This window comes from Oryza brachyantha, chromosome 2, assembly GCF_000231095.2.
Source record: "Oryza brachyantha chromosome 2, ObraRS2, whole genome shotgun sequence".
NCBI classification, from domain to species: domain Eukaryota; kingdom Viridiplantae; phylum Streptophyta; class Magnoliopsida; order Poales; family Poaceae; genus Oryza; species Oryza brachyantha.
Window position 1 is genome coordinate 25,663,014 of NC_023164.2, and position 12,759 is coordinate 25,675,772.

Here is a 12,759-nt window from a genome sequence, read left to right on the forward strand (position 1 = left end):
TAAATATTGAAACTATATTTGGAAACCCGTTGGAGTTACGTCATTTTGCCTAATTTCCAAGTTCACCTCTCGGGATCAATTTTAGACACCTCTTAAAAAAATGAATATGATCTAAGAACTTATGAGAGTCCCAGTATTCTTACGTGGACAAGAGACCAACCATTGATATAAATAGAAATATAAGACCCTCAGGGGAGGGGGAAAATAGACCCCGCGAGACCATTTTAGATTTAAAAAGACTTTAGATGTCAATAGACCCTCGGGTAATTAGGAGCCAGACAAGATAATCACATCAAATTGACGTTGGAGTGCCCTGAAAATGTCGGGCTATCAATAGCCATGATTGTGCTGCTATGCCGACAAGAGAGAGTTAATATGCAAAAGAGAGTGAATATAAGTTATTATAAAAATATTATCTAAAATTACATGTCTAGATAATAATTTGATATTATTCCATTGTTTTTTTCTATCATTTAGATGCCATCATACATATCCTTTCATATGACCAATCACGATCTAGTAATGTTATAGAGACCACACTTACAATATACTAGAAACAACCGTAGATGCCATAACGTATCGGCCATTAGAAAAAGTAAATCTTATCATGCTACCATCAATTAGTGAAATCAGATGTCATGATATCAATCATTAGTAGCTTATGTTGATAATTCTGAGATATTACGAACACTACTATTCCAGTAGAGTGGATGCTGCAGTGGTCCGGCCCTGCATCTGCATGCACGAGGCACTCCTTCCTCGATAATCGGCGAGCCACATTTTGGCACCCGTACAGTTTACCACTCATGGCTGTGTCACAGGTGAATCCATGGCCATTTGTTTGTATTTCTGGGACTTGTCACCGGTAGACGACGACGGCTCTTGTCCATGTTTACAAAACTGTCATGCAATAATTGATTAAAAATAAAATCTGTCATGTGAGACAAATAACAAGAGCTAAAAATAAAATCTTTTGGTACGGAAGCAGTGCTACTGTAAGGTGGTCAAAGAACACAGCTGCGGTTGCCCGTACGATTGAGAGCTCCGTTCGTCAGATTGCTGCGTATCACTGCTTCGCTGTGCCATACGAAAAATCACCAGCTCCTTTTACCCTCCACTTTTACTGCAAGATGGATCAGCACATGTAAATATGTAGTCCCGGCCGGCTGCTGCAACACGTACAGCTTCGGCGGCAATGGCCAGGCACGCCGGAGCATGCGCGCGCGGCAGCGGCGTCGACGGCGGCGAGGCTGCCTGCACACTGCATCCATCATGCAAAACTGCTCTGCCGGCCCCGTCGTCGCCGGCCACGTCCGGCGTTCCAGCTTGCCACCTGCTCTCTGCTCAGTCAGCTTGCTACATTCATTGCAGTTGAGGCAACTGTGCAGCGATCGAGACTGCTGCTAAGCTAGCAGGTGCCAAGCTCCCAGGGCATCACCATTAGGACTGTAGAAACAACAGTACTGGTTTGTACAAGTAAAAGCGTAGGAGTACAAACATATCTTTTCACTTATTACGTTTATAATCTAAAATAGTTTTATTTATAAATTATTTTTTATTTGTAAATATGTCAATACCTTTTTCCCCAAATACGCCAACAATCACCCATTATTTGTTTGCTATTGGGGTAGGTTGCGCCAAATGGAAATCAAGAGCTTTTTATCATATGCTACTGTATCAATAAAAAAAGTCTAACGACATATTCGTAAATAAAAAATAATTTATAAATAAAACTTTTATACACATGTTCTTAGTGATCTAAATGCCAAGAAAAATAAACTTTGAGGAAAAAACTTTAAAATCAGCTCTAAATTTATACTACCTCCGTCCCAGAAAATAAGGAATTGGGACTATTTACTTATAATTTTTGACAATTCGTCTTATTCAAAAATTTAGTGCAAATATAAAAATTTATAAGTAATACTTAAACTCTTTTAATAATAAAAAAAATAAAAATAAATAATACTTTCAAATCTTTTTAAATAAGACGAGTAGTCAAACGTTAGAAACAGAAAATCAAAATCCGGGACGGAGGGAGTAACTGAAAAGTTAAATCGGCTTATAAGCAAAATCAGAAGAAAAGGATGGGATGGTCGGCCCGCCGGCGCAATTCACCAGCAGCAGGCCAGGCCAAGGCCAGCACCCACTTCGATCGTCTTGGTTGATGGATCTACCACGGACGGCAAATTGGTAATGCCATTGTATATTTGAACCACCAGCTGGCAGCTGCTAGTAGCTACTCCCTCCTGTCTGATACAATTCATGTTGTTTTACGTAGTGTCACAATCTTCAAAATATATGTTTGACTAAACTTTTCTATTTATATATATATATATAAACATAAATTAATGTGCTATCTCTGTTTAAAATAAACATACACAGTGCACGATTAGGCACTAAATGAATTTGGATAGTGCTTTGGTACTAATGTAATATCTTTTAAGGAAATTACATAACTAACTAGAGTAACAGTAAGCCGTAACTAAGGTGTAGGGTCTCCAAACAAAGCACAATCTGGTTGAATTGGCCATCGATGGCAGGCAGTTGAATTAGCACAGTGACCCATACCTGTAGCAATCAGGAGCCCAGCCAGCCAAAGAAGAGGAGGGGAAGAAAAACACACAGCAACCGATGTCGTAGCACAGCGACAGGGGCCCACAGGGCAGGCCAAGGTCAGGGGAACCGAAAAGACTGTGCTGCCCCTGCCCCTGCCCCTGGCCTGATCCTCCTTCCTGTACCATCACGGTTTCACCAAACTCATCAATCCTCAGCGCTGCAAATCGCGGCGCAACAGGGAGAAGACAAGGCATTTTCTATCCCCAACGAAACACCCCAAGCTGGTTTTGTTCACGGTCTCCGGATGCCGCCGGCGCGGACGACGGATCGGTCGGCCCGGCTCCGTTGCAAATTCTGCACGCACGGCACGGCACGGCACGGCACTCCCCCCACACGCGGGGTGCGTCCGTGGCCGTGCGTGCATGCGCGCAACCGACGAAACGAACTAATTTCACCACCCCAAGAGCCAGGCACATGTCTGGATCTGCAATTAAAACGGGCTTCACTTCTCCCTCCGTAGCAACGTAGGCCCCGTTGGGAACGCATCGTGGCCTTCTACCATGAGCACACCTTTTAGGCTCCGTTTAGTTTTTAATTTTCCTTAAAAAACATCGTATCGAATCTTTGAACGAACATCTTAGAGTAGGTATACTAGCAGACTATAGGCTGGCTGTAAATATATTTTAATGAGATAAGAGAGGAGATAGAAAAGTAGTGAGCTACAGATTTGTAGTTAGCTGCAGCATAGACTCCAAGACGCATTGTGGGTATGATAGGTGAGACATAATAGTATATGTTTTATAAGTAATTATTGTATAAATTGGCTATAGATAAATTGGAACTATTAGTTAGCTATACTATTGAACTAGCTCTTAATGGAGTATTAAATATAGATAAAATAAAAAGCTAATTGCATAGTTATGAGAGAAATCGTGACGAATTTTTTGAGCCTGATTAGTGTACTATTAGCCATAAGTGCTACAGTAACCCACATGCGCTAGCGATGAATTAATTAGGCTCAAAAATTTGTCTCGCGGTTTCTAGCCGAGCTATAAAATTCGTTTTTTCATTCATGTCCGAAAACTCCTTCCAACATCTGACCAAATGTCTGACATGACACTAAATTTTTTTTTCACAAACCAAACACAACGCATCATTTGTCTTATTTAATGAATTTATAAGTATATATAAATACATGAGTTAATCCACGAGTAATCTACTATAATTAAAATAAACAAATTAAATTAATAAAAATTAAATCATTTATTTGAATCACCACGTATTAACGTGAACCAACGTGTCTATCACTATTTCCGTCGTAGTACCAGCAGCAGCCAGGAGTACTCCACCGTGGAGAAGCAGTGCAGGAGCAGGGTTCGCATGGCTGCGATTTATCGCACGTATGGTCATGATACAGCAGTGATTTTGATGTACGGTTTCGTAAATATTGTCTTAATTTCAAAAAAAATGAAAAATATAGTTGAAAATGCAAAAAGAATTATGGTGATAATTGTGTTTATCCTAAACCTAGTAGCGAAGTAAATTTTTAAAAATAAGGCATGAATCACTTAAAAAATTCAAAGGTGAGAGAAATAATAAAAATCACATTATTCTTAGGCCCAATATAGAATAATTCAAAATCGCTGCAGTAATCATAGCAAACCGCATGATAAATCGCAGAAAACCACATGATTATCGTGATCAAAACCATGATTATTCGTGGTACTCAAAATTGTACAATAATCACACCAAATCACACGATTATCGTGATGGAAGCTTTGATTCTCGTTCTTGCCGTGATAATCGTCCCAAGCAGCATACACGATAATCGTGTTAAACTATATGGTCTGAAGTCCAAAACTATGATAATTTTATAATATTTTTGTGTTTCAAATTCGTACGATTTTCTAACGATAATAATCATCGTCGCTCCATAGAGAACCGGTTTTGGCCGCTTCCACGGTGAATGAAACCCTCTGCAGGATCGCGTGGCGCGGCGCTGGTCCCGGCCGCTCGGCGCACACGCAGACGCAGAGAGAGAAAGAGAGAGAGATAGATGAGTTGTGCTGCGTGGTGTGGTGGTCGCGGGCGGGCGGGCGGTATTGGGATGCGGTCGCCTGGGGCAGGCGTGCACATGGCCGCTATGCGGCCGCAGCAGCAGGAGCCTGCACAACGACTCCTCCCCGTCATCAGCCTCACACACAGCAGCTCCTCCCCCTTGACGACGAGTCGCTTCCCTCTTCACAAAAACATCAGCTCATGCTGCTACTAGTAAGGCGCTGTTTAGTTCTAAAAAATTTTTAAGGGTGGCTCATATCAACGTTTACGGTTATATATTTAAAGTATTAAATATAGTTTAATTATAAAATAAATTTTAGATTCCGCTCGAAAAACACGAGACGAATCTTTTTGAATCTAATTAATCCGTCATTAGCACATGTTGATTACCGTAGCACTTATGGCTAATTATATTCTAATTAGACTTAAAAGATTCGTCTTACGATTTCACTCATAACTATGTAAATAGTTTTAATGTTCATCTATATTTAATGCTTTATTTGGATGTCAAAAAATTCGATTTGATACTTTTGGGAAAAAGGTTTTAGAAATAAACAAGGCCTAAATAATACTCCAAGATTATTAATCTGTCGCTTTTAATCTGTTGCTGTCAGTCTGTCACCCCGATTATTCTCTCCAAGATCGCCATTACTGTAGCTAATCACCACTGCTTAGTTAATTAACTACAGAGTGGTACCAGTAGTACTACTCCTATGTGACAAGTTTTGTGCAGTGCAGTACTGCAGTGGGAGTGGTTGTGGCAGTGCAGGAGTGGGGGGAGGACGGGCTGACAGGTGAGGCCCACGCACGGGCGTGCCTCCTGGAGCGGGACGCGCTGGGCTGCCGCTGCAGCGAGCTCGAGCTCCCCACCCACCGTGGGATGGGTACGTGAAATCCGGGGGAGAACGCCTCCCGAGGGGGGCACCACCGTCATTTCCGTCCCTCCACACACACACCCTCTTCGTGTCGTGCGTTCGCCGCAGATCTAGCTACTACCACTACGCTGCTAGCCCCGCCCTATTTGAGGCCCAGCGCCGTTGCCGCCCGCCTGCCTCCTCTGTTCTTCTTGCTCGTGTGGATTGGACGCTGCAAAGCCCTCAGCTAACCCGACCCGCCCCGTAGCTCTAGCTTTACACAGAGGGATCAGATCGTCATCGAGAGGTTATTAGCTTTGTTGCTTTGCCGGGATCGATCGAGTTGGGCTCGACTCGCAGCTGCAGCTGCCGCCGGCGAGGAGGGTAAAGCAGCAGGTGAGTGAGTTGGAAGTTTACTGCTGCTTCTTGCTTTTGGGTCTCTGTCTCTCTTGCAAATGCGTGGAAGCGTATGATCTTTTGGTCTAAAGCGTGGTCTTGTACATCTCGCCGTAGTACGTCTGCACTGCATTGCATTGTCCGTGGATTTGTTTATTCAGCTCTGCATCTTCCCTGCTTTCGCTTTCTCACACCACTGCCTCTCTTTTCTTGCTGGAGCTTACTGCAGGAGTGGTATAGCATGGAGGAGAGAGTGAAGAGAGCACGAGGGGGAGAAGAAGAAGAAGCAGAGGGAGAGGGAGAGGAGGAGGCGCCATTGGAGGTGGTGAAGCCATCGAAAAGGAGATTTGGGGTGGTGGTGGTGGGCCCTCCTCCCAGCTGAGGAGGAGCAGGAGAAGCAAGCGGAGGAGGATCTCCCCTCGCGTCAAAGGAGGGGGAAAGCATAAAGGCGGAAGGCAGCAGCAGCTGGGTGTGTGTGAGTGAGAGAGAGGAAGAGAGAGCTCAGCTTCACTTCGCTTCACTGGCCGGCCAACCAAAGCAGCAGCAACGGGAAAGCGAGGAAAAAAACAAGCTTCAGAAAGAAAGAAAAGCTAGCTTCAGTGAGAGCGAGAGTGAGAGGGAGAGCAAGCGACAGTGAGTGAGATATATAAACACCAACAACTCCAACTCCAAGCTGAGAGCTAGAGAGCATCTGGTTCTTGTACCACCACTGCTCCTTTGCATTTGTCCTCCCTGCCTCCCTGGCCACTTCTTTTTCTTCTCCTCCATTCCCAGTGAGGAGGACAAGAGGTGGTGGCTGCTTTGCTGCTGCTGCTGTTCCCAAGCCATGGCATTGCAAGAGCAGGAAGAGGAGGATGGTGACGAAGAAGACGATGGGGAAGATGAGGAGGAAGAAGAAGACGGTGTCAGGGTGTGTGGGGAGCTCTGATTTCTCCTTGTCCTGAGGTGTGCTGTCCACTTGTGGAGGTAGTAAGATATTGGCACAATAGGCTCAATCACTTTTTTCCCCTTCCTTTCTTTTGCTTGTTTTTGCTGCTTTCTTGCTCTCTTTTTCTCCCCCTTCCTTCCTTCCTCCAATTCATGATGACACATTCTTCCTTCCTTGTGTAATTTGTTCTTGGCGTTTTGCCTGATTTAGAATGCAACGTAAAAACGATCGAGAAAAAACAGGCAGGAGAGAGCTGGGTGAAAGTATGGGAAATGATCCTCTACTATACGGTATCCCAGCTACCTTGTCGTGTCCTCTTTGTTGCGTTCTTGTCTTGTTGAGATCATGCGAGGTGGTTCGGGGCTACTCGTCGGCATCATGAGCAAATCGAATCCATATCTTCCTTAGCTGGGTGAGCGAGTGCTCGCCATGATGGCCTCTCCGGAGCACCCAGATGTCCGGAAGCGAAAACCCGAGGAGGAAGACGACGACGTACGCACGCACGCACGCCGACGGCGAGGTGGGTGGAAACGGGAGCGGCCGTGGCTCGTGATCTCCGCCGCGGGATCGGTGGTGGACCTGTTGCTTGTTGGGCTTCCCAACCTCTGTCCGCTCTGCTCGCCTCGTGCCGTCGCCTCGGTTTGATCAAACCGTTCACTGTGGTGTGTGCCTGCCATTGGCCATGCCACCCACACCGTGTGTGCGTGAGAGAGAAGCTATAGCATACTACACTGTAGCGATAATAGTGCTAGTGTACACACACTAGCTCTCTCTCTCCGGCTGACCCCGGGGGCCCACAGTGGTGTGTGGGTGGGGCCCAGACGAATCGATGATACCAATGATCATCGCCATAAACGCTTTCTCTCCTCTTCTTCCGTTCAGAGGTTTGGGAGTACTCCATCAAATGAGGGCCGTCCGCATGTCAGATTACAGGTCTGATTAGCGGAGGGTGTCTCCCACATCTTCCGTAACAGTGATTACGGATGTTTGGCTTTGGTATACTAGATTGCTGCTTTGCCCTGCCCCCCACACGCATTGGGGGCAGGCCACAAAACAAAACACATTCTCTAATATGGCAAACCTAGGCCGCGTTCGGCTCGGTTAACTTATCTCTCTCGTTTTTCACGCGCACTTTTCTCAAGCTGCTAAACGCGGTATATTTTATAAAAAATTTTTATAGTAAAGTTGTTTTAAAAAATCATATTAATCTATTTTATATTTTTTAATAATTAATAAGTTAACTTATCTTTTTCGTTTTTCACGCGCACGTTTCTCGAACTGCTAAACGGTGTATATTTTATAAAAATTTTCTATACGAAAGTTGTTTTAAAAAATCATATTAGTCTATTTTATATTTTTAATAATTAATAATTAATTAATCATGCACTAATTGATTACTACTTTTTCCGTGTGGGGTAAGTTAACTTACTCACCCCTTAAAAAAGAACGCAGCCCTACTCTTGCTAACCATCAGTCCATCACTACCGTACTAAATTTTTGTCATTTTATACAAATGTAAGATTAAATTTTTAAAATTTTGACTATTAATAATGTTTAAACTACGTCAAAATTACTATGACAATATATATAGATCAGACATAAAGTGTAATGTAATAAAAGTGAAGTTTATTTATTTATTATATATATTTTAAAATCATGGTAAAATATATATTTAAAAAGCCGTATCATTATCCATAATTACATAAATTATCAAACGAAGTAGTCGTCGTACATACATTGGTAAGTGATTATTTTAATAAAAAGTCTGTCCTAAAATAAATGCACAATTATTACATATGTTGAAAGTAATGTTAACATATCTTTTAATCACTAAAATTGTTATTACCTTCATCCAAAATATGTTATTTTTAACACACTTCACTTATACCTATATAAAGCTTCATAAACTAAAATACACGTTATTTTGTAAACCCCAGTGCATTTGTCATTTACCTTTTGAAATCCTAATGTTTTTGTCTCATATTTTAACAAAATCAAATAAAAATATTTTTAAAAGGATGTTTTTTGGGGGACAAACTAGATGGGCTAAATCTGAAGTCTTTTTGAGACAAAGTTACTAATAGATAGGAGCTTGGATATTATTTTACTTAGAGTATTAATTTGTCTGAAATTACTCAAAATAGATACTTACTATCTCTGTCCCACAATAAGATCATTTTTTCTATTCTAGCCTGTTGCAAAATAAATTTATTTCTAAGTAATCATTGTATTAGAGTTTATGAAAAATGAAGGAATAAATGTATTAAAAATAGATAAAGTATTGGGTAATTGTATTGGGAAAGTGGAGGGTGTTCTATTTTGAATTGATACGTGTGTGTGATGAGTAAAAAATAAAGTATCTTTGGAACAGATTAAGTAGTACTATTAGGGTATTTATATTGCAAGCCATTAGTGGTCATTTATATATCCTATACATCATAAAAAAACTAGTAATAAAGACTACTTTCTTAATACAAACACTATTTATTCATATTTATATTCAATACTATGATTGTCATATTATGTCTTGGAAGTAGTATAGAAAACATGTATTATGAAAGACATGGTTTTCTTTTTTTTTATTATTCACTTGCAACAATATCTTTTATCATATGTGATAGTGGATTTATTCCTATAGACATCTTTCTAGCCATGGTATTGAAAGTGCCCTTAACAGATTGTTCCAAAACATATGATAAGAACTGTTGTTAGAGTAAGTAGGAGTACATTGTATGGACTACGGAAGTACAGACAGGCCGCCGAGCTAGATGCATGGGTGTGTGTCGCCTTGGTGTTTTGCTGTCTGGGAGCCTGGGTGATTGGGAACTGGCAACCGCATCGGGCTGTGCTTGTGCTGCCTAGACTGCAACTTGCAGTAATGCAGCGTTGGAGTATAATCAAATTGGAGTAATCACAACTCACATTCTCACAAGCGTGGATGGAGCCAACTGATGGTTGGTGGGTCGGGGGTCGCAGAATGGCAGACGCCGATGGGCTAGCTGACCGGTGATAGATCATGGAATCGTTGTTAATCTGAGAGCAAAGTATAATAGCATAAAGCTGGCTAAACGTTGAGGTGAATAAAAGTTACGAGGAGATAGAAGAGAAACGAGATATAAGTTTATATTCAGTTCAAACAGAAGAATTAATAAGCTATGTGAGAGAGACCAGTGCATCCTATATCAATGATGAAGAGCTACTACTAGATAAATAGGCTGAAAGAGGTCTACAAAGAGTCTTACCGTGATTTACTAGATATATTACTATGATCCTTCAAAGTGGCAAAAAATTTGCCATTTTGAAACACTTTTTGGCAAAATGGATCTAAACACCAGGGTAAGAAAATGACAACTTTGCATTTAGCATTTGGCATTCTAGAATAGCAAATTTTACCAAAAAATGTATAAGGACAAGGACCACCTCTCACTTTTGTAAAAAAATGTCAACTTTTACATGCTAACCACTAACTTGAAAGATAAGATATCAAAACTTTTACCATTTATCATTTGTCATCCAAAAACCTAAACACACCTACAATAGCCTTGTTATGATGGCGCTGGACTACTTGTACTAATCAAAGTTAAAATGATCATCTGCTGCTATCTGCCACGTCACTGACTGTGTGTAAGTGGGTGCTCCATAGAGTGCAAGCGGCCGTTTTCGTGCTAGGAGCCGAGTGCGACCATAGCCCCATTTGAATGGGCTAGATTATTGTTTCCAGGCGAGCAAATTTCTTTTCTATGTCAATCAATGTTTGCATGCTTCATTTTAGTACCTTTTTGTTTAGGAGCAGTACAGTAGTTGCATGCTTGTATTCATCCATGATCCATCCAATTCTCCTCTGATCCAAAGAGAGGTGGCTAGTAGTAGTAGTACTGCGTGGTACAGGAGCACATGCACGAGTTCAATCTGGCTGTACTACAGTGCTAGCACTATGCTGGTGATGGGGCTTCTCTTCTGGTTGGGACGGGACGGGAGAGCAACGCAACAGCAGCTGGTAAATGCATGCTCCTGCATGCTTGGTTATTTCTCACTCCCATACCACCAGCGAAATCTCAATGTGATAATAATGGCCAGGATGGGACTACTTGGAGGAGAGTACAGCACAGTGGAGTAGAGTACTACTAGAGCAGTAGCTGCTGCATGCAATGCAATGCAATGCAACGGCGAATGGCCGAATGCAAATGCAGTGCAGTGCAGCCGGTTGTGTTGTCGCAGAGTGACCACGAAAAATCTCTGCCTCATGTTCCTTTTGACCGCTGATTTGATGCGTGTACTATTCGCTCTCTGGCTCTGCGTTGCCGTGGAGAGGAGGGGGCCCATGCTTCACTGAACGCCGCCGTACTGTGCCCACCCTCGCTGCCCTTCACGATTAATGTCGACACAATTGCTTACAGCTCGATGCACCTTTTTTTTAGTCTTCAGGCTATACAGTACCACTGTTATTTAAATATAGTTATCTCTAGGTTACATAGCATATACTCCCTCCTCCGGTCTCAAATAATTGACACCAATTACTATTTATAAAGAACTTCGTTTTTTTAAAAAATATTATATATATTGAAAAATATGTTATATTTATGATGTATGACGTATAAATATATAATAGTATAATTTTCACTGATCATCAACTGGTCGTTTAATTTTTATTAATGGTCAAAGTTAAAATAGTAATAGTCAACGGTGACAAGTAAATGGAGACGGAGAAAGTACTAAATAGGTATTAAAATATTTATCACTTTAATGGTTATTTTTTAAATTTTAAATTAATTAAATTCTCTTTTAAGTATCTGATTGGCTATATAATTATTAGAATAATTGAAATCATGAGAATTAATGTATAAATGCTTATATATTATAAAATTTAAATACTAAAAATACTTATATTTTAAAATGGAGGAACGTCTACTTGTACGACACAATTTTTTACTGTGATAACTTTTTAAAGAAAATTGCGGTACTCTCCGAAAATGGAAGGAGTTGTAATTGTCACGTGCAAAGCAACCAGGCAACCAATAGAACTATAAAAAACAGGACTCGACACTCCCAGCCAAAGCCATGCTTATAGTCGGATGGATCGACCGGTGATTGCGGCCGGGAGGCAGTCAAACTGATCTAGCCAGGAACCTTTTGTGTATTGATTTTTGTCATAAAATTTTAGAGTTTCTGTCACCCCACTGCTAAATCCATCTATGATTGAACCTATATGAGACATTATATATTTTCAAACTTCTAAACGCTGCACTAAGTACATATTTTTTAAAGATATTTTTATAAAAAAGTACATCAGAGAATTATAATAATTCATTTTTTAAATTTCTAAGCTCATACTTAAATAATCATGCACTAAACTCCGTTTTACCGAAGAAGTTCCCAACTCCTCTGGGCAAACACGGCCGTATACATGCAAACCAGTCACGGCCACGCCTCCCGATAATCTCCATGCGCCGCGCCGCGCCGCGCGTGCAACTTGTCGAAGAAAACTAAGCCTTGCACGCCAGAAATGGCCGGAAAACCAGCCCTTGGTTGCCTCCCCGTCCAAGCCACCTGCATCGGCGTCGCCTCCCTCGCCGGCGTGCAAAACCGAAGCGAGCAAGCCCTCGCTGCCGCATTGGATGCAAGGCTGGAGATGTACGGCGACCTTTTGTACGTGTGTATCGTCGTCTTTTCGTTTATATTTATACTTATAAATCAAAAATAAAAATTTTAATATTGATTTTAAGTTTTTTATCATAATTTATTTATTATCAACACTGACGTTTAAATCACTAGAAATATATATATATATATAAATTTTATTTATAAATTATTTTTTATTTATATATATATTGTTTTGCTTATTCGTGAAATAAACGAACATATGGGGCATGTGTGGTATCATCACCATCATCTTCTTCGCTTATGCATATGGTTATAACCAAAATTTAAAATTTTTAATCTTGAATTTAAATTTTTTATCGTCCTTTA